Source organism: Podarcis melisellensis (genome assembly GCF_964234715.1).
Source record: "Podarcis melisellensis genome assembly, chromosome: 6".
NCBI classification, from domain to species: domain Eukaryota; kingdom Metazoa; phylum Chordata; class Lepidosauria; order Squamata; family Lacertidae; genus Podarcis; species Podarcis melisellensis.
This window is the reverse complement of record NC_138538.1, coordinates 26,907,946-26,929,058: the sequence shown is the minus strand read 5'-3', so window position 1 is coordinate 26,929,058 and position 21,113 is coordinate 26,907,946. Positions and strand designations below refer to the sequence as shown.

Below are 21,113 nucleotides of genomic sequence, written 5' to 3'. Positions count from 1 at the left end.
CTGTACAAGGCAACTTCCGGCAGGGGTTTTTGTACTGTGTGATGGGGTATGCTTTGATTGTGATGTGGCACTCAATCTGGGTTGTGTTTGATTGCTGCTTTGGTTTTAATGTGGTTTTGTTGCTGTTTGTACTTTCGGGGGGTTGTTTTTTTAAAAAAAATGTTAATGTTAACCGCTTTCAATAAAACAAAAGCGGGATATAAATGAACAGACACTCAGTGTTCAAAATCAGCCAGGCGCCTTTTGCACCCGACATCTCCACCATCTGGAGGTGCGTGCCTGGGGATAATTGGATCTGGACTGTATTCACACACCAATATGACACCCTGTTGAATTCTATCAGTTGCATTTCATCCGCACAATCAGAATGAATTTCAGTTAGCAAAGTGCTTTTGTGAGCAACCTGAGCAAGAGCGGCAAACAACGCTATAGCTAACTGTTACAGCTTGTCTTCACTTACCCCACCCCACTGCCCTGCTCACAGTTGTGAAGAATATTCTTACATTATGAATGGTCCATGTCACCATTAAGAAAAGGAAACACCTCAAAGAAACAGTCCTGGTGTTATTTTTTGCTTCATTCCAGGGAGGAGGAGGAGGAGGAGTGGAGTTTGGATTTGATATCCCACTTTATCACTACCCCCAAAGAGTCTCAAAGTGGCTAACATTCTCCTTTCCCTTCCTCCCCCACAACAAACACTCTGTGAGGTGAGTGGGGCTGAGAGACTTCAGAGAAGTGTGACTAGTCCAAGGTCACCCAGCAGCTGCATGTGGAGGAGCAGGGAAGCGAACTCCGTTCACCAGATTACGAGTCTACTGCTCTTAACCACTACACCACACTGGCATTCATGACCCAAGTTCAATATCACCTGTTTCTACTGACATTTTATGATCCCAAACTAATTAATCTGCTTTGTCCAGAGTTGGCAGTTTACTTGGAAGAGTCATGAAAGCCCTTCTCCAAAGCACTGCCCTATTTGTGAATTCACTGAAGAGAACCGAGTCCTCGTGGGTGCATTTGATGTGCTCAAGTGGGTTCAAAGCCTTGCAATCTTGCACCCATAAAACATGAAGCAGCCCACTGGATAAGCAATTGTGTTGAAAGAGATACCTTATCCAACGTGACTCAGTGTTTAAAGTGTAGCTAGTAGAGGAGTGCTTTTGTAGCTAGTAGAGGAGACAGAATCTTGATCCAGTGTAAGCTATATGAGATATATTCACCCCACAAAGGTGAAGAAGAAAAAAAGATTCTGCTGTTCAATTCTATTTTAGAATTAAGGAAAAGATAAAACAAGTCTCCATGAAGCCACATGGGTAAGCAGCTCAGCTGCACAGGTGTGATCTCCTAGAAATTGTACTGAACTGCTTCGAAATCCTGCTATTCCTGCTTTTCCGCTCTTGAACCCACCTGCCTAACTGGTAATAGGGCAAAGTACAAAGCTCAGTGGGAGACAGACTTTTGAGCACGTTAAGTTTAGACAGAGATGGAGAACCTGTAGCCCCCTCTATGTTGTAAGTACGTCTCCCACCAACCTCAGCCAGCAGTTTCCATGGAGGGCCACAGCTTCCCCATTCCTGGCTGAAAAAATACCTTGAAATACTTTTCTATTAGGGAAGGAAAATGCACTAGATCACATGGTTTCTCTTGGTGGAATTTCTCCACAAGCTAGAATTAGCCCTGGAGCTGACCTTGACACACAGACGTCTGCAGAGGCATCTATTATATTCAAGACTATGTGGGTTGGAAAATAGAAAGGCCAGCCTCCCCTCTCAGGAAGGGCAGGTGGCACATCAAAGGAAAGGTTGCCGCAAGATCCATGGTTCTGATCTAGCAAAGGAAGGCTATGAACAGACTGTTAGATTGTTGGAGACCATCTTGGCTGCGAGTCCTGGAAGACCTGCTCCTTGTCTTGGAGGCATTTTCCACCAGGCCTGGGAGGGCAGGGCCCTGACTGACTCCAGCTACAAAAGCTGAGGCTGCTGATCAGACTCTTAGGTGTTGTTTAGGGGATATATATATATATATATATTGTATCTTCATTTTAGATCTTATGATTTATGTGGAAATTGTTCAGTTTGGTTGTCTATTTTTGAGGTTTTATTTATGACGACTTTTGTTATGTTGTGTCTATGTGTTTTTTCCATGTTGTTATGTTGTGTCTATGTGTTTTTTCCATGTTGTAAGGATGGTTTGGACTATGGAAAAGCAGCATACAAATAAAATTATGTATGAATATATGTTAAGAGCCAGGGCAGTAGGAAATAACTGAGTAGGAATGAGCTCCTAGACAACTGAAAGCAAGATTGGGGAACCTGCCTCCCTACAGATCTTGTCCAATCCAACTTAAAACAATCCAACAGCATGGCCAATGGTGACTGGGGATTCCCAATCCCTGAACAAAAGGTGGGATGCAAACATTGTAGTTACCGTGATAAGTTCATTCTCTGTAGGGGAGAATTGGGATCCATGATGTGGGTTGTCTCTGCCCTTCTCACCACTGGCAGGAAGTTACGATTTTGAGGAATACACCAGGAGGCAAGACAATCCCCTAACTCCTGTTCAACTCATACTTAAGCAAGTAACTGCATAATCACAGCATAGCGAGTAAAGGATAGGAAAAGGAACACTGTTGTTTCAATGGGACATGCCCCTCTATTCACTGAATGCAGAATCCCTACTGGCCCCTGGAACCAGCACAGGTACAGAGGAGAAAGGAAAACCCTGATATAGGCTGAAGAACAAGAAGGCTGAGAAGGAAGACAGGAGGCCTCTGGAGGGAAGATGTCCCATGCCCCTCCAGGCAAGCTTCCCAGATTCAGTGTCCAATAGCCTCCCCCATGCACCCAGTGGTACCTGGGAGGGCCAGATCCCAAGCCTCCCTACAGAGGAGGAATTTATCACAGTAAATACCGATGTTCGCTTCTCCCGTAAGGGAGAATTGGGGTTCATGATGTGTGATGTATCCCAGCAGTATCCAGATCAGGTGGGGAACCACTGTGGGCCCTACCTCCTCACTATGAACCACCTGTTGGAGCACCTAAGGAGGCCTCCACTAAGGTGCAGGTGTCCCAGAAAAGGCTCTCCTCCTGAGAAACGGGCCCCTTCCACTGTGTTTCAGCCTTTTCCTAGGCTTCCCTCCCAGGCACAGAAGTCCAGAGGCCTCCAAAGAGCTGTAGGCCCCCCAAAAGGCCTAGGAGGTAAAAAATGGATTGAGAGGAGGGAGAGAGAGAATGAAAACCTGGTACGGCCGGCAGGAGAGAGCTGAAAGAGGATGCAAGAAACAAAGACAAAGGAAGGAAACAAAATGAAAAACCCCTTCCAAGATGGCATTCCTGCCTTTTTCTTTTGCCATGCCTAGAGAAGGCAAGAAACCTCCTAGAAGTGGCGAAGGCAGGAAATAGTTAGGGGGCTGTCCTGCCTCCTGATGTATTCCTCAAAATCTTAACTTCCTGCCAGTGGTAAGAGAGGTGGAGACAACCCACATGATGGATCCCAATTCTCCCCTACAGGAGAACATGGGATATCCTGCCTGTTATGCCATTCAAACAATATTTACATGACCAAGTGATGCTTTCGGTGTTGCCAACAAGGCTCCTGTGGTGTCAGAATGCCTGCCAGCCAATGGTGGGCTGAGGGGAGAGAGAATGCCCATGTTTTGTGGCCCCTTCTCTTCTGCGCTTTTAGATATGGCAGCCATTATGCCTATTCACCAGGGCAGCCCTTTTGTGACATGGCACACAAAGCAATCTTTCAAAACACAGAATGTGCCCACTAGCCCAAAAAGGTTGGCAACCGATTACAGTAATGAGATACCAACTCCAGACATGTGCAAGGGTGAGCATTTTCTCTGATCTACACTTATGGCTAGTTTAGGTATGTGACCACACCTACATAATATTTGTATGGGGCAAGCAAGCACATATCTAATAAAGAGAGCGCACAGGCCTGTTTTGGGGTTTTTTTTTGCCATAAATGTGTGTTGGGGAAATTTATGCATCGTTCCACTCCATGCAAGCTTAATGTTATATGTTAAATAGCTCTGAGTGGAAAGGAGGCCTCCATCTTTCCTTCAGGCATACTCCCACAATATACCAACACCTATAAAAGCTCATGGGAGTTTGTGAAGGAGATTAAAGGCTCTTCCTATCACCCTTTGCCATCTCATTAGAGTAGGTGAATTTGCTACAGTTTCTGCACATATCCACCTGCAATTAACAATACACCAGATAGCTTCCAACACTACTGTGTTCAATAGGCATGTCCATTTAGTGACTGCTCCTTCACACTGTTTGAGGGGAATGTTATCACCTCACTTGGGAGACACCAAAGGGCTAGCCAGGTATTTAATTGTCCAGCTTGAATCTCCCTTCCCTCACGTGCAATTTCTGAAGGGACACAGTAGAGGATCAAATAACTTTTGAAGCACGGAGATGGAGAAAGTGAACAAGAAGATTAAAAGACAGAAGAAGACACAGCCACATCAGGAACAGGTCACCAAAGACAAGCTGCCCTTTCTGTTTTTGCTTCACTCACCATCACAACAGCAGTTGCCCATTTTGACCACGGTATCAACTGCCAGGGTGGGAAATCAAAGCATTCTGATCAGAAGGGGAATGCAGTTCCATAAAGTCAGAGGTTTTATTTGTCTGGACAATCAAAGTAATGACTGCATTTAGCTCTGCTGCACTGATGCCTTAGCCACAATGAGAGGCTTGCAGGCATCAGGTGGAATTCAACATTGCACTATTACAAACATTTCTTCTGTGCAAGAGTATCAGCATGCCAGGCAGAATGGCCTCCCTCTCCTCCACCTGCATGCTGTTCTTCTGACCCCCCTCAAGCCAATTTCTGGGGGTGTGGGGTGTGAAGCAGGGAGAAAGCTTCGTTGCACAAGTCAAAGCCCTTGGGCAGTGCTTCTGCTGACAAGGTTCATTAGGTGAATCCTGCCCATAGTGGAAATGCTGATGGAACATTATTATTTTTTGTCTCCCTCATGGGGAAAGCACCAAACTAATTTCCTGACCAGCCCTGGTACATATGAGATCATTTGGAATACTTTAGCATATGGCCTTTTAATAAGTAGGCCAGTCTATACCCTGTTCCTCATACCTTAACTGTGTTTGGAGCCTAATTGGTAGGAATGTTCATTACAGCCAGTGGGTTGTAGTGGTTAAAAGTCTTGGACTGGGACCTGAGAGACAAGGGGTGAAACTCACTTGGTGACCTTGAGCCAGTCACTGTCTCTCAACTTAACCTACGACAGAGAATTGTTACAAGAGTACAATGCAGTAAGGGAGCACCATGTATGCCACCACCAGCTCCTGGGTTGTGCTGGTGGGGCGTGGAGGTAGAGCATAAAATAAATATACGCCCTCTAGACATGGCTTGCCCAACTTCATCCTTGCAGCCATAATTTATCGGACCATAATTTATTTAAAAAAGTTGTTCCTGTCTTGTTCAGAATTTAACTAAGGTAGCTCATAGATAGGACTTGCCCTATCATGAGGCAGAAAGAGGCAGGTGCCTCAGGCGTTGGCTGCTGTAGAAAACAGCCCTCATCATTTCCCCAGGGTCTCTTAAACTAGCCTCCTGTTCTGCCCTCAGGTACAGTGAGGGATGCTGATCCATCATCACTGCAACTGCTCAGGTTCTCCACATGGAATTGGGTGGGGAATGCCATCTTGTCTGCCTCAGGCAACAAAATGTATTTGGCCTGCATATATAAATAGAAGCTGGGTGTGCACACATGCATTTGTTGTTTTGCTATGTATTTTGTGTTTTTTTAATACAGTGGTACCTCAGGTTAAGAACTTAATTTATTCTGGAGGTCCATTCTTAACCTGAAACTGTTCTTAACCTGAAGTACCACTTTAGCTAATGGGGCCTCCCACTGCGCCACGCCGCCACCACGTAATTTCTGTTCTCCTGAAGCAAAGTTCTTAACCCGAGGTACAATTTCTGGGTTAACAGAGTCTGTAACCTGAAGCGTCTGTAACCTGAAGCATCTGTAACCCGAGGTAACACTGTACTGTAAACTGCTCTGTGGTCCTCAGATGAAGGTATTTAAATTTAAGTGATATTAATAAGAATAATTAAAACATCACAGGAAAAAGAACCAATGTTGCCCAATCCAATAGATGCCAGTCCCTTACACCAGTGGTTCCCAAACTTTTGTAGGCCTCCTCCGCCTTTGTTCCATAAACTCATCCCCAGTGCCCTCTACCCTATAAAGAGTAATATTCAGGGTAGTGGTTCACACGACCCACAAAGAAAGTTTATAACACAATAAAATTCAGAACCGTAACAATTAATTGCACATTTATTCAATACCCAGTTAAAACGATTTAGTTTAATTAAGTCAACAAAACTGATGAACTTGAGCCTGTTATATCAGCATTTCAAAATCACATAGTCATTGACACCTCCAGCACCCCCCATGCCACCCACTTGCCTCTTAGCACCCACTAGGTAATCCCCCCAGGGGGTGGCACCACCCACTTTGGGAACCCCTGTGTTAGAACAAATGTAGCACTGCCCAACCAGCCTCATCCTGCACCTGACTGGTTTCAGTCCAGGGAGTAGTGCAGTCTGTCACCTTCTTCCTCCTCAGCCTCAGTGTTGCCCTTGTAGAATTCAGGAGGACGTGGAGAAAGCTACAAGTCTCAGTGGGCAACAGCCACCACTGCTCTGACCTAAGAAAGATTATTTTTTAATATTCCTAAAAAGAGGGACTTCACAGATGAAGGGATATAGTTTAGTGGTAGAGCATGCGCTTTGCATGCAAATATCAGTATTTCTGCCAATATAATATGGCCAAGCCCCTTTTTAATAAAGAGATATCAGATCTCCCCTTTTTTTTTGCAAGGTACCAAAGCCCAGGTGGGCAGAGAAGGAGAGAGAAACCGCAGACACCTGGACTGCCCAGCAGTGTGTGCCATGTTACCCAATATCGACAGAAACTCCTGCCAGCAGAAACGGCGCCAGATCAATAGTGCATCTAATTAGAGCACTTTAATTGCTTCCATTGTTCATTCGGATCCATCATCCCCACACTGTAGTTCCAGAAATATCCAACAACGCCTCTTTCATCCTCCTCCTCTCTGCCTCTTCAACATTTGCATTAATACGAGAAAGCCACTTTCCAGATTCCAGACCTCTGATGGGAGAAATGGTGGAGGGGGGGGGGCGGTTGAAACCAGCAGTCTGTTGCCTCCTCTGCCTTCAAACGCTTGACATCGCTCCAACTTCACCTGCCTCACTACAAAAAGCAGCCCTGACAGGCACTCATACCTGGCTGCCCCCAGCCAATCATGCTTTCCAGCAGCACTAATGGCAACAAACAAGATTAGTCCATTACAAAAAGAGGTGTCATTATAATGCACAGTGGGGTTTTGCTGGGCCTTCTTATTACAAGTCTCCATCCCTCCCCCCCACTCCACACACACACACAAGCAATGAAATGACACTCTCTCCACCAAAATGCAGCTCCCGTCAAGATCCTGCACCAAGGAAGAAATCAAAGCTAAAAATATCCACTGAAAGGTGCCACACTACAGAGACAGGCATAGGGATAGGGAGGGCCATGAATTTATTATGAGCCCCTAACACAGCTTCAAACAGCCTTTGATCTCTCCCCCATTTATTCAAATTTTAGGGGGAAAGGGGGAGAAGAGAAGACAGACAGAAAGAAAACAACATTTCCTTTGTGCAGAAGGAGACTGCTCCACCCTGTGCATTTGCATTCAGATCTGATGCGTGGTAAATACCACTACAGAATACATCCCAGGTCTCCCCAGCTTTGAATACAATGGAGGAATGGGAAAATGTTCAGCAATAAAGAGATGAGATTAAAGAGTTAAGAGCCCATTTGAATCTGCAGAGCACTTTAGGGTCTGTTTAACAAACAAGGGTCTCTTTTTTCAAATATGAATTGCAAGGAGAGGCAACAGTAGAGGCTTTCCGAATACTGTAATTCAAGAGAGAGGAACCTGTTCTTCACTCCGAGGGCCACATTCTCCTATTGTCAACCTTCTGGGGGCCACATGCCAGTGGTGGCGGATAGGGTCAGAGGCAAAAGTGGGCAGAACAGCTTGTGTGAACCTTACCTAGATAACAGGCTAGTGTCTACATGCAGTTAAAATCCTATCTCTATCCTCCACCCAGGTAAGCAAAAAACCATTAAATCAGAATTCAAGGATACACTTCAGTTAGGCAAAAAACACACAAGAAGGGTGGAAGTAGGGCCATTTATGGGTGTGGCTGGGGATACAGCATGTCTTAGGTAGAATCCCAAAGGCCACCTAAGAAGGCTTAGCACAAGGTTCCTCTGCCCTGGAATATCTGAACTGGAGTTGCAGAAGTCAAATAAATACCTTCGGTGGAATAGAACAAATGAAGTGCATAGCAGTTTATCGCTACATTTAATTCTGTCCATCACAGCTGTTACTATTACCAAAACTAGCAACACTCTTGCTGTGGTGCTTAATCCAAGCTGGTAGACATTTTCAACTGCCTGAGCTATTGTGAAAATAGAAAGTTGCCTGCAAAAAGAATTAGAGGTGGTCAAACGGAGATCTTGCTCAAAGCCACGTGGAAATACACAAAGAAAAAGCGAACCAACCCTTTGCACCTAGGAATCCAGGTCTGGATTACATAATCTGCAAAGCAGCCTTGCCCAACTGGTGCCCTCCAGGTCTTTGGAACCGCAAGTGCCATCAGCATCTGCCAGCATGGCCAATGGACAGGGACAATGGGAACTGTAGTCCAGAGCAGCTGAGGGGGCACCATCAGAGCCTTCTTAGCAAGCAAAAAACTCAAAGGAGTCATGTTAGCACCAGTGTGAAAGTGATTGCGCCAAAGGATGGAACCTGCCATCTTTCACCATTGCCTTCAACACAAGAGCATGGCTGACATAATAAACATCCTGATGTTTATTGCCAGGGCGCCCTGACACAACTCTCATAACTTTCAATAGCTATCAGCCAGCTCCTGCAAGCAAGCATTTATTTTGATTGTTGCACTAATCCTTGCAATGTTTTTGGTGGCAATTTTCTTTCATTCTGCAAAATACAGCAGGAACCTGCTGACTCAGAGGCATCTGACTGCTCCAATGAGAACAATGGGCTGCTCAGCTACATCTGTCAGATGCACTGTGCACAGGAACTTCCATACAATTTTTGAGACAGCAAATTTACACATGTATGTAGGTGTGCATGTGTGCCATACGTTTTGAACAATGTAATTCAATAGCGGGGGAATTCTCTCTGCTTTATTCTGTTCACTATTCCCAGCAAACCATCACTCTGGAACAGAGACGTGTGTGTGTGTGTGTGTGTGTGTTTATTTGTGTGTAAGGCCTCTAGTGCCAAAACACAGCTTTTCATCTTGCAGGGAATGACCCAATCACTTCAATGAAAGGGGCACTAGTGGGTGTACAAAAACTTGACTCTTTTATTGAAGTGAATGGAGAAGTCCATGTGGGTGCTTCAGAGTACATAAGGGGCTCTGGATTTAGGACAACACTACTGCGTTAGAAAGGAATCTCCAAAAAGGGGTGAGAAATGCTGAAATGATGCCTAACAGATACAGAGCTGCCAAACCTGTCCTGTGAAAATTACAACACACCAAGGAGTGTATTTTCATTCAAACACATACACACACTTCTCTATGAGGCAATGACATGATTCCCCAGGTAACAAAATATTAACATTGCATTCCACTTCTCCCCTTTTGCAAAATGTCAAAGCAAAATCATGCAGCTTGCTAGTGAGTTTCCACAAACACCATGAGAAAGAAAGTGAAATCTCTTAAGCCAATACCTTCGGCATCAGACCTTCCACTTCCCGGAGAAATGTAACACATCATGGGAAGTTTTCCAAAGGCAGCAACTGGGATTCAGGTCTCCAACTGATCTCCATAGTTCAAAAGAAAAACAAAACGTGTCTTGCCAATGGATCAAAATGGACATGGTTTGCAAATTTTAGTTTTAAGAGTGCAAATTCATTCCCAATGAAATCAGTGCTGCAAAGATCCACCTCTTTCATTAGGGAAACCCCTTGGAATGCAACTCCCCTCATCGAAATACTTGGAGGAAGAGATGTACAAACATCACTGTTGTTTGGAAACAAAGCACACTGGTTCTTCTCTCCCAGAGCTAAGAGTTAATCAACCACCTATTTCTGCAGCACAGCACAGCAGTCAAACTGCACCATCCTCAAGATGTATATGTGCTCCCATTGCAGCGGGGATCACAAATGCTTCATCCCTATTTATGGAAAATGCCTGATTTAATGCCTCTGCTACCATCCAAAGTTGCTGTTAAAGCAATAAACGCAACCCAGTGATTGCAAACAGAATGGGGACATTTTTCACTGCCATCAATGGTGGGCACAAGGGAGGTACACACTGGGCACAAAGATAAATGGGCAGGAGAGAGAGGAAGTATCAGTAAGGCTTAACACGCCAACTCACGTTTCTCATTCTGCTCTGAGGCTGAAAAAAAGCTATACTGTACCGGGCAAAAGATTTGTTCCATGTGTACACTTATATTTACTACCACAACACCTGTCGTGCTGATGGGCAGGGTGGGGAAGTGAGGGTGTATACCTGCAGTACATCCCACTTGCACTTTGCAAAAAAGTTATTATAACCCCTTCCAGCAGAGCACACCAGTACCAAGAAGGAAGGCAGGTTTTGTCCTCACTGCACCAGTGTACTCAGGGATGCCACTGGATCCGAGGCTCTACTCTCATAGTGGTCCAAGTCATTCTAAATTAAACTGCATGCCAGCTGTACAGACCTATCCTGGGTTCCATTTTTTTTCTTCACAATTGAAAGTGATGGATGCAGACTGTCCAATTTTAAGGAGGGAGCACCATCAGTCCTTCTTACACCTGCCTTTGAAATCCAGAAGCATATTACCAAAGGGTCCAGAGTGTTGTTCAACCTGCAAAGCATAAACCATCTAAGAACTGGTGCTCCTATCAAATAATTATCTGTGTAAACAAACTGTCTCTGGGCCACCAATGGCAGGAGGGGAAGGTTGCAAGAGGCCAACTTTTAAAGATTCCATGCAGACACTCAATATCCAGCTTTTTCTCTTCTGCTCAAGTTGCTTAAAACTTACCTTGCTGAATACAACACAAAGGAACGTCATAAAGCCTGTTAAGAGTAAATCCTTGCTTGCAGAATTGCACCTCACACCCCCACAGCAGGAGAAAAAAATAGCAAAATCTTTGACAGGCAAAGAGCGTTTCAGCAGATTTTAGAGAAACAAAACACAAAGGAGGGGTGAGGAAAAGCCATGTGCTGAATCTCTATAGTACTATCAGTATCCTATTCAGCTTCAAAATGTGCCTGCATATTTAAAATTGAGCACATGGTCATTAACAAGTCATCTTCTGTTCAATTCTCCTTTCCTCTACAAAAGCTTCTCCTGATACTCAAAGTTAGTTAACAGCCACAAAGGGAGGATGAGAAACAAAGACATCATATCACACCCAAAATATCATCAATGGATTCAGTCCATCATAATGAACACAAAGAGGAGTTGTGCAGCTTCAAACTGCTGCATGTCTCAAGTAGATGACAGGAAAAATCAAGGCATGACGGATACAGAATACTATCTTAACTCATTTAGGCTGCTATTCTCTGCACACTAACCAATGACAAAGTCCCACTGAACTTAATGAGACTCATATTCAAGTGATCGTATACAGTATAGGACTGCACAACTAGGCAAGCTTCCACACATGGTGGAACACAATAAACTGCCTTATACAGAATCAGGCCATTGACCCATCTAGCTCAGTATTGCAAACTGAAGGCAACAGTTCTCCAAGATTTTCTGCAACAGTCTTTCTCAGCTCTCCCAGGAGATGCCAGGGACTTTTCTACATGCAAAGCATGGGTTCTACCATAGAGCTTCCATTGTTTCATTGGGTCCAACTACTTCATGGCTCTGTTTTGGTAAATCTGCTTGTCTGAAAGGATGGTGGCCACAGAAACCATGGCAGGCTTGAAGCCTACATAAAGCCGACAATATTATGGTAGTCAGCTGCAACAAAATGGGAGGCAGAGAAACCAATTTGCTAGACTTAGCTTTTAAAGTGCTCCAGTGATGGAATGCTGAATTATTTTGCCTCTCTTCTAACAGAACAAAAAATAAATACACTAGGTTGTTGCAACAGAAAGTGAAAGAAAAAAGCAAAATACAACTGAGCAAACATTCTTGGCAGCAAGATTAAAGATACTCCTGCTATCATGCAAGTTTTGGGAAAACATGCCAGTAAGAGGTCTAGAACAAAAGAGGGGGTGTGGCTCAGAAAACTAAAGGTATGGTCATCATGGGGGGGCGGGATTGGATGTGCCTGCCTTAAATAAGAAAGCCACAATACACAGAATGGATTACAGCAGAAACAGCAAAAAGTGAAATACCTCAATGTCTATTACCCACATCAATCAATTGCCAATGACTCAATTAGGAAAATGACTGGTTCACTTCTTGCCATATGATTGTATTTCATGCTGAATATTATTACATTCAAGAAATAGAAATATGCAAGGACCCATCCTTATCCTCCTGTACATGCTTGTTTCATGTTTCAGCATTACATGTTTCAATGTAAATTACCTTCCTGAAATCAACAGATCTATTACTGTTTATGAAGGGCAGGAGAACAACTACAGTTCTATGTGAGTATCAATGGTTGGACTCTACACCAATCTCTATGATTTAACTGGGCCACTCCTTCAGTGTGTCTGCAACACAGGATCCAAGATTCACAGGCATTCTCCACACGGCCACTTTGAATGATATAGCAAGGCAGCAAATGCCAGCCTTTAACTCCTTCACTGATATGTAGCCTTAATTCTCAGGTATCCCTCAGTATGAGAATCAGGAGCATTGCAGGAGGAGATACTCTTAAGGATTATTTTGCAGATCATCTGCAACTAACTAATTAAACATTTACAGGGGAGAAACTCTACATTAGAGAGACCCAGTTCCTGCACAAGAGGCATGCAGCCTCAATCTGCTGAAGAAAATAAATGCAGATCCCTCCCAAGTCCGTGGCAAAAATGTTCAATGAGCTCAGAGATACAAGATGGAGGCCCTGGTGTTCCAAATGACAAAATGCAACAGGAGGCGGGGATCACAAATTGCAATTTGCCAAGTAAACTTACAACCTCTCCTCTGGCAAACTTCCTACAGTGCTATGGATTCCTTGACATGTTACATGTTGGCATTCGTTATTAGCTATCAGTTAGCTATGGAGCATTGATCAGCATATGGCAACAATTCAAACAGTGTCTCATCACCACTGAACGGTATCTGAAGCACAGGAGTCAGCGATTTCCGTCTTCAATGAATAGCACAAACTGCCACTTTTCCTGCTCCCCACTGAGAAGTTTTAAAGTCACTAACTTTACCTTGAACTACAAGAAGAACATAACAAAAATGATAATATCTCATTATAAATGTGACTAGATCCTTCGCAAGCATTGCATATCTATTGGGGGGGGTTGAGGGGGAGCCTAGCCAACTCAGTCATATCCTATGCATATTAATTCAGATTTAAATCCCACTGTATTTAATCGTTTTCACTGACATATCAGCATGCCTAGAACTAGGTGGCCTATTAATTAGACAGGAAGCTCCACTGTGCTCAGTGGGGACTTACAACCGAGTAAGGACTTTGAAACCAGACACTCGATTTACCCAGGCCAGCGGTTTGTCTCCCAAACCCTTACAAACCACAAGCAACTCCTTCAAGACTGTTGACAGTTTCAGACACACATCTACTACAGGTGCTACTGTTAGAACAGCATCTTTACTGTTCTGAACAAACGCTCAGCGAAGCCGTAAGAGTTCCTAAGATTTCTCAAGACTTCATCAGGATGAGTTGTTAAGCCTTCAAGCCAAACACATATAAGGGGGGGGGTGGGGACGTAAAAAAGTAGTAAATATGTTTCCCCAAACACGATGTTAATCTGGAATGTGTTTTTGGAACTCTGCCTGCATGGGCTTCAAGGCTCCGGCCGCACCTAGGACTGGATTTGACATTTGGGTGTGGCCCCCAAGCCGAGTCCCCCCTGAAAAGAGGAATTTGTTCCCGGTGCCATCTGACCTTGGCGGGGGCGAGGGATGCCCTAGCGGTAGAACACCTGCCTAAGGGGGTAAGACTGAAATAAAATAAATAGAAGCAAAGGGAAGAGCAACGCCCTTCCAAGAAAGCGCTCCCTCTCCGCCCAGGCTACCCACAAACGCCCCTTTTCCTTCGACTGAAAGGGAACCAGAGTTGGATCGAGGAAGGCGCCTCTGGAGTAAGCGAACTCTTGGATATCGACGCCGGGCAACACATTTTTGCCAGTTCCGAGTTCGCCGCGCGGATTAGTTACCAGGCTTGTCTTTCACAACAGACGACAGCATTTTATTTTTTATTTTTTTAAAAAGCAACCTGTACGCAGCTCCGCCCTCTCCGTAGATAAAAAAAGGGGGGAATACACACGCCTGCAGAGTAACAGGAATCCGAGATTCGCCCTTTGATCGACTTTGCGAGCGAGCGTGGGGGAGCCGAGCAAGGGAGCAATCGAGCAGCGGCCCCCCCCCCACGCACGCGCCCCCCCCCCCAGATCGCCCTTTCATAAATGTCCAATTGGCTTGCCCGTCCTCGGAAGCGAGCAAGGCATGCATGTATTAAGAGAAGGGAGGGCGCTCAGTCCCATGAAGGAGACATTTCCAAAGGGGCGGGGGCAGTTAAAGACGGATTGCTTCCCTTTACACAGAGAGGATCAACAGGGCGCAAGCACACCTGAACGTCTCTGGCCAGGCTTTTCTCTCTCTCCGCCCCCCCCCCAGCTCGGCCACCTCCGTTTCCAGCAGGCAAAGCAGCCAAGGGCGGCGGGGGAGGCGCTGATTCGCCGTCGAGAGGAAAGAAAGGAACACACCCCTCTGCCCCTCTCGGAGGAAAGGAAGATGGGGGCGCTGCACAAGCGAAAAGGCATGGGGGGGGATGGAGATGATCCCGAGGGATGCAAACGAGCTGGGGGGGTGGGAGTTGAGAAGGAAGGGGAAGGAATGTCACCTGGACACAGTCGCTACCGAAGACGCGGTGGGAAAGAAGGAAGCGAGTTTGTAGTATCGTGAGAAAACGCACACGCGTGACCAGGTCGCTCCCTCCTCCCACTCCTACTCCTACTACTACCACCGCCGCCTCCCCGGAGACCTCCACGTGATCCCGCTGCCCGCCTGGCTCCGCAGAGCTCCAGCCACACCGCCGGGGCGTCGGTCGCCCCTGTTGCCCCGAGTGGCTCCAGCAGGCGGGGCGAAGGCAAGCGGTGGCATCGGGGTAAAGGCGAGGGGAAAGATGGGGGTGGGGAATCGTCGCCATGGCTAACCTTTTTCTTTTCTTTTTTTCCTTTCCCCCGAGTAATCCGGAGTCAAGACGTCCAAGGATCCAAGGAAACGTTCATCTGGCGAGGAGAAGCACAGGCTCCCGAGCCTCCTTGCAATTAATTAAAGGGACAAAAAATGCAGATTCCGAAGAGTAATGCGGGGGGTTGGGGTTTTAAAAAGCAGCCGCTTCTCTCTCTCTCTTCCCCCTCCCTGCTGCTTTCTTCCTCCAAGAGCGGCAAGGAAAATGAATCAGGCTGGCTTGCAAAGCGGCGGCGAGGGAGGCGGGGGGGGGGCGGCTAATAATGCAAGGCAGCTGCAGCGGGAGGCAGGAGCGAGTGAGCAGGAGGGCTGGCAGCTCAGCGAGAGAGGCACGTCACGAGCAACTGAACCAGCCTCCGAGGGAAGGGGGGGGGGAGCGAAAGATCATCTATGCAACCAAACAGCCTTTGCACGGGCTGCGCTGCCTGCAGCCCGGAGTCCTTTCGCGTTTCCCCAGCCTTTCAAAGCGGCGGCGAGGCGCTGGCGGCAGATGCAATCGGATTTCGGAGCAGGTAGGTGGCCCTCCGCACCTGTGCGGATGCATCCGGGGCGGCCCACCCACTCCAGTCCTTTGGCGCGTCCCGAGTGTGAAAAATGCAAGGTTTGATCGGGTTGCTGCAAGCCAATTCCGGGCTAAGCACGCGCTCTCCCCGCCCGGTCTGCTCCCAGGCTCCCTCTTCTCTGCCAGTCAGAGAGATGCAAATCAGCTAACCCCACCTCCTCGCAACTCCCTTCTCATTGTTCCGTAAACCAAGGTAAGCACACCACGCCCCAAAATCACACACGGCTCAGTTACTGTTAAGGTCACCGTCGTATATCCGGGGAAGGAGGCCAGAGCTCATGGATCTGTGGGTTTTGTAATGAGCTACCTTACCTGTGTCGATGTGCTGCGGTATAACTATATCTTAAACACACTGTATTTTCCTTCACGGTACTTCTGTGTGCATAAAGTACCTTGCAGGGTTTGAACAATTTGCATCCCAGTTTGAAACCTTGGCCGGCATGAAAATTGGCATCCCAGTTTGAAACATCTGCTTGCATCAATATTTACCTCCAAATAAGCAGCTTTTAAGTGTGGAAACCTACAGCAAGTTAAGGCGAAAGCAGTGGTTATATTTCTAATGATTTCCATGCTGCCATTCCAAGGTGGCTCATAAGAAGGAAATAAAAACAAGTTGAAATGCATTTTTTATAAATCTCAATCCTGGGCCACCCAGTGAGCTTTGTGGATTTTCAACTGCAGTCTTTTCCACCTCTTCTATTGTGTCTGCGGTTGTATGGCCCAGCCACACCCATGTGTGCAGGCAATACTAGCTGGCATACATGAAGACAAATTGCAAAACTGGGGACACTAAAATATTGATTACTACATGATTCCACCTTTCGTGATGGGCTGCATAATCCTATACTCATATAACGCCATTCCACAGGTATAGCAGCAACATAGGTAATGCATATTCTGCCTGGTATGGGAGGTCACAACCATAAAGCCTGGGGAATGCAGAAGCAATGTAAAAATGGCAGACACGCCCAAAGCAACCCTGGATATCGCCACAGTCCACCATTTAGGGATTGTGGTCAGCGTAGAAGCCCAGACCCAGAGCAAACCTGCACAGGCCAAGCCAGGGGTGTGTCCATCACACTGCCACGCCCCCAATACTCAAGGTCCATGGGGTAAAGCAAGTGTAAGGTGAAGGTAAGGTAAAGGACCCCTGCACGGTTAAGTCCAGTCAAAGGTGACTATGGGGTTGCTCATCTTGTGTCAGGCCAAGGGAGCCGGCGTTTGTCCACAGGCAGCTTTCTGGGTCACATGGCCAGCATGACTAAACCACTTCTGGCACAACGTGACACCATGATGGAAACCAGAGTGCATGGAAACACTGTTTACCTTCCTGCTGCAGCAGTACCTATTTATCTACTTGCACTGGTGTGCTTTCGAACTGCTAGGTTGGCAGGAGCCAGGACAGAGCAACAGGAGCTCACTCCATCACGGGGATTTGAACCACCGACCTGATCGGCAAACCCAAGAGGCTCAGTGGTTTAGACCACAACACCAAGTGTACAGCCAAGGCAGCCCTGTGGTGCTCTCTGTTAGAACAATGGCAGACACATTTGGGATGTTTTATTCCTCCCCACCCACCTACATTAAGGAAAGGTATAAAACCAGGCAGCACAGGGCTTTTGCACACAGCTTTGCAGGTAAACTTCCTTTCAGCTGAGGCATGTCTATACTTGGTCCATATATGACATCAGGTGTAGGCAGAGGCATACCTGTGCTCCTTTGCACCCTCGGCAAAGATATTTGGCTGCCCAGAACAGCAGCATGTGGAGCATGCTGGTGAGACAGAGCAGAGAAGCCAGATTTTCATGTGTTCCTGGACCCGTGTCTTTGGCAGGAGCCAAACTGACCAACTCCTAGGTGTGCCTGTGGGTGAAGGGCAGGTGGGCCTGGCCAGAATGGGTTCACAGGCCAAATGGTGGACCTATTTAGATCCAAATGTGGGAGGTTCCTCAGCCCAAGAGAGGAGGGGAAGGAGGAAACTCGCATCTTGTGGCAATGGTGAGACTGGCATTCTGCCAACAGAGCAGGACTTCTGATGAACCCCTCAGCCAGCAGTGCTCCAGTACAGATTTGCATCCTAAAAAGCTAATAAATGTAAAACTCAAATTTTAAACCAGAAATTTACACTTAGGGATGTTATCACTATATACTAATACTAGTCCGGGGGGGGGGGGGGTTAGGGTTAGGGTTGAAAAAGATAAATATGAGTGGGAATTGGGCAACTTACGGAAAATTAATACAAAAGGAAGGGAGTAAATGGAAGATGAAGCCATATGAAGAAGTTAAAGCTGCACTATCGCCAAGTCAATGAAATGTTTATACAGGATTTTAAGGGGAAAGGATTTGATGAAAATAAATCAAAGTTTGAAGTAGAGATATTAAGCAATAAATATAAAATTTTGTCTAAAATGTACAAATTGCTGCTTGAATGGCATCTGAAAGATGAGGAGGTAAAGTCGGTTATGATACATTGGGCTAAAGATTTTGGGTATAATATACAGTTAAATGATTGGGGAAAACTATGGAAAGAAGGTTTAAAATTTACTGCATGCAATGCCTTAAAATGTGATGAAAATGATGTATAGATGGTATATTACATCTGTTAAATAAGCTAAAATGTACAAAGTGAGTAATAAATGTTGGAAATGTAAAGAAAAAGAAGGAACATTTTATCATATGTGGTGGGAATGTAAAAAAGTGAAAAACTTCTGGGAAATGATATATAATGAGATGAAAAAAATGTTGAAATATACATTTATTAAGAAACCAGAAGCATTTTTACTTGGCATTGTAGGAGATGATATAAATAGAAAGGATTGCAAATTATTTTTGTATGCAAGAATATTATTGGCACAAAAGTGGAAGCAAGAAGAAATACTGTCAAAAGGAGAATGGAGGATGAAACTGATGGACTATGCAGAATTAGATAAATTAACAGGAAGAATTCGACACCTGCGGGACCAGAGAATTCACAGAAGACTGGTGTAAATTTACGGACTACTTGAAAAGTAATTGTGACGATCAGATTACGCTTGTAGGTTTGCAAGACGTTTTGTAAGGCGAACTATTTGAAATATTGCAAAAGAGGTAAAGAGGAGAACTGTTAGTTAAGATAATTAAAGGCAATATGAATTTAAGAAATGCAGAAGTGATAAGAATGGAGGATCATCAGAGGTGCTGATGGAAGTCCAAAAAGATTGTATAAGAAGTGAAGTTCTGTTGTATGATTGATAATCAGTATGTTAAAATTAATAAAAATTATTATATTAAAAAGCAATACTAGTCTGGGGGGGGGACAGCAGGAGAGGAGTATTCCACTCATGCCTGCTTGTGGGCTTCCCATAGGCATTTGGTTGACCATCTGGAAAAGAGGATGCTGGACTAAATGGGCCTTTGGTTGTTTCCTTATCTACAATGTTATTAATTGCATAAAGAAATAAAAGGCTTGGCAATTAGCCTCTTGGTACTTCCACCAGGTGTTACTGTTCAGGCTTCCAAGTTACAGGGAAAGCTATTTGCTCTTTTGTGCTTTTACCAGATGGGTTTGTTTCTGCCCACAACCTCCTTGTTTGCTGACCTTTGGGGGCTTATTTTATTTTGCTGCCCTGCTGGTATGTTTTGATGTCCGAAAGAACAATGCCTTCAATGTGAACCATCCTTGGTGTGGCGTGTGTGCATGTTACAGCCCATCAGTGGCCTAGAATTCCACTGTATATTTGCACAGAAATAATTTGCATTAGTTAAATAACATAAAGTCATGCATTTTTAAATGTGCGCAGGCAAACATTCCAGGACTGTGAGCTCCCTAGATATGGAGAATGAGTGCTAACAATGGAGATGGTCCTGCAAATTCAGCATCAATTGCGTGTAATATGTTTGTCAATTGATATGCAAATTTGATGTCTCTATTTTGCCTTTGGCCTCAGGCTCCTGACTAACTGCCAAGATGGTAACAGGTGTTGCTAAGTCAATGCCACTTCTTAGATGGCATATTGTGTTAGCAATAGGATGCAAGCATTTTTAGAAAGCTTACTATGTTATGGGTGTGGGAGGAGAGATAAGGTTTCCAGTCTAGAATTTAGACCATAACAAAGGAGTTGTGCAGGTTGTGTGCCATCTGTCGTTGCAGCATTGTGACTTGACAACCTTTAAAGGGGCAACAGCCCCCCCCCCAAAAAAAGTGGATGGTGTGAGACTGAATTTCATACCTTGTTTTGATACAAGCTTCCAGGTATATATTAAGATTTTGATGTGCTTTTTGTTAGGGCTGTGAAATGATTCCACCAGCAGGCAGATCTTCAATATAGCAAACCAGTGGTCTGTCCGATTTGCAAGCCAGCGTTGGACTTAACCACAGTTTCCCTAGTTTGTAGGAAAAGGGGAACTGTGGTTTAATAAACCCCAGGAGTTTTGTGTTAAGGTAAACAAGGGAAGGAGGATGGAAGGGAAGGAGGGAGAGCATGGGCACAATGCTTATTTTCAATCTGATATATATCAGAAGTTAGCGGGGAAGCTCTGCCGGCAAGGCGCACACCAATGTACCGACCCAAATAGCAGCCAAGTGGAAGCTACCAGTGGTGTTAGCCAATGGAAATCTCTGAAATGGGTAATTCTAGGAGTGGAGGGGGGTGGAGCCAGCACAGGATTCACTGGACCCTGAACCACCTCTGCTGCCATCATGTGACAGAAATGGGCTCAATTCATTTCTTGACTCATTGATTTCAGCAGGACTAAATTTTGACTAGCTCTGCCTGGATCCTACCCCTTGCCTGAGTAAAAGGCAATGCTGCACCACTGAACGTATTTTCACAGAGGACAGCACTGATTAAAATCCAAATTAAAAATTCGCATTCTAAATCTGTCATTAATTAGTTGATTAATAGATTAATTAGTGTGATAAGTCAGCAGTGCTATGCAAATTTCACATGCATATGTCTATGGTTTAAATCTGGTTGGCCTCCAAACCAGCTAGGATCATGATCATTTTCCTAAAAGAAAACATGGGGGGGGGAATGTTTATTTGCGTACAGAAAATAGCCTTAGATTCTGCTTTCAGAATCATATCAACACATCTGCATGTTTGGAATATATGGGATGCACTTCAGTTCCTTTTAGTAA

General features: G+C 45.3%; 1 protein-coding gene and 1 long non-coding RNA gene across 10 annotated transcripts in view; one reads left to right on the top strand and one right to left on the bottom strand.

Annotated features, from left to right (window-relative positions):
* The window catches only part of EPB41L1 (erythrocyte membrane protein band 4.1 like 1), a 168,448-nt gene extending 149,185 nt beyond the window's left edge, over positions 1-19,263 (bottom strand). Inside the window, exon 1 of one of the 8 annotated variants that reach the window (XM_081916591.1) lies at positions 15,397-19,263. The gene's annotated coding sequence lies outside the window, so the exon portion shown is untranslated. The remainder of the gene's footprint in view (positions 1-15,396) is intronic. The other 7 variants (XM_081916589.1, XM_081916592.1, XM_081916593.1 and 4 more) reach the window with 7 other exon arrangements.
* Positions 15,843-21,113, top strand: part of LOC309373250 — a 63,757-nt gene continuing 58,486 nt past the window's right edge. For both annotated transcript variants that reach the window (XR_014169901.1, XR_014169902.1), the window contains exon 1: positions 15,843-15,945. This is a non-coding gene — a long non-coding RNA (uncharacterized lncRNA). The remainder of the gene's footprint in view (positions 15,946-21,113) is intronic.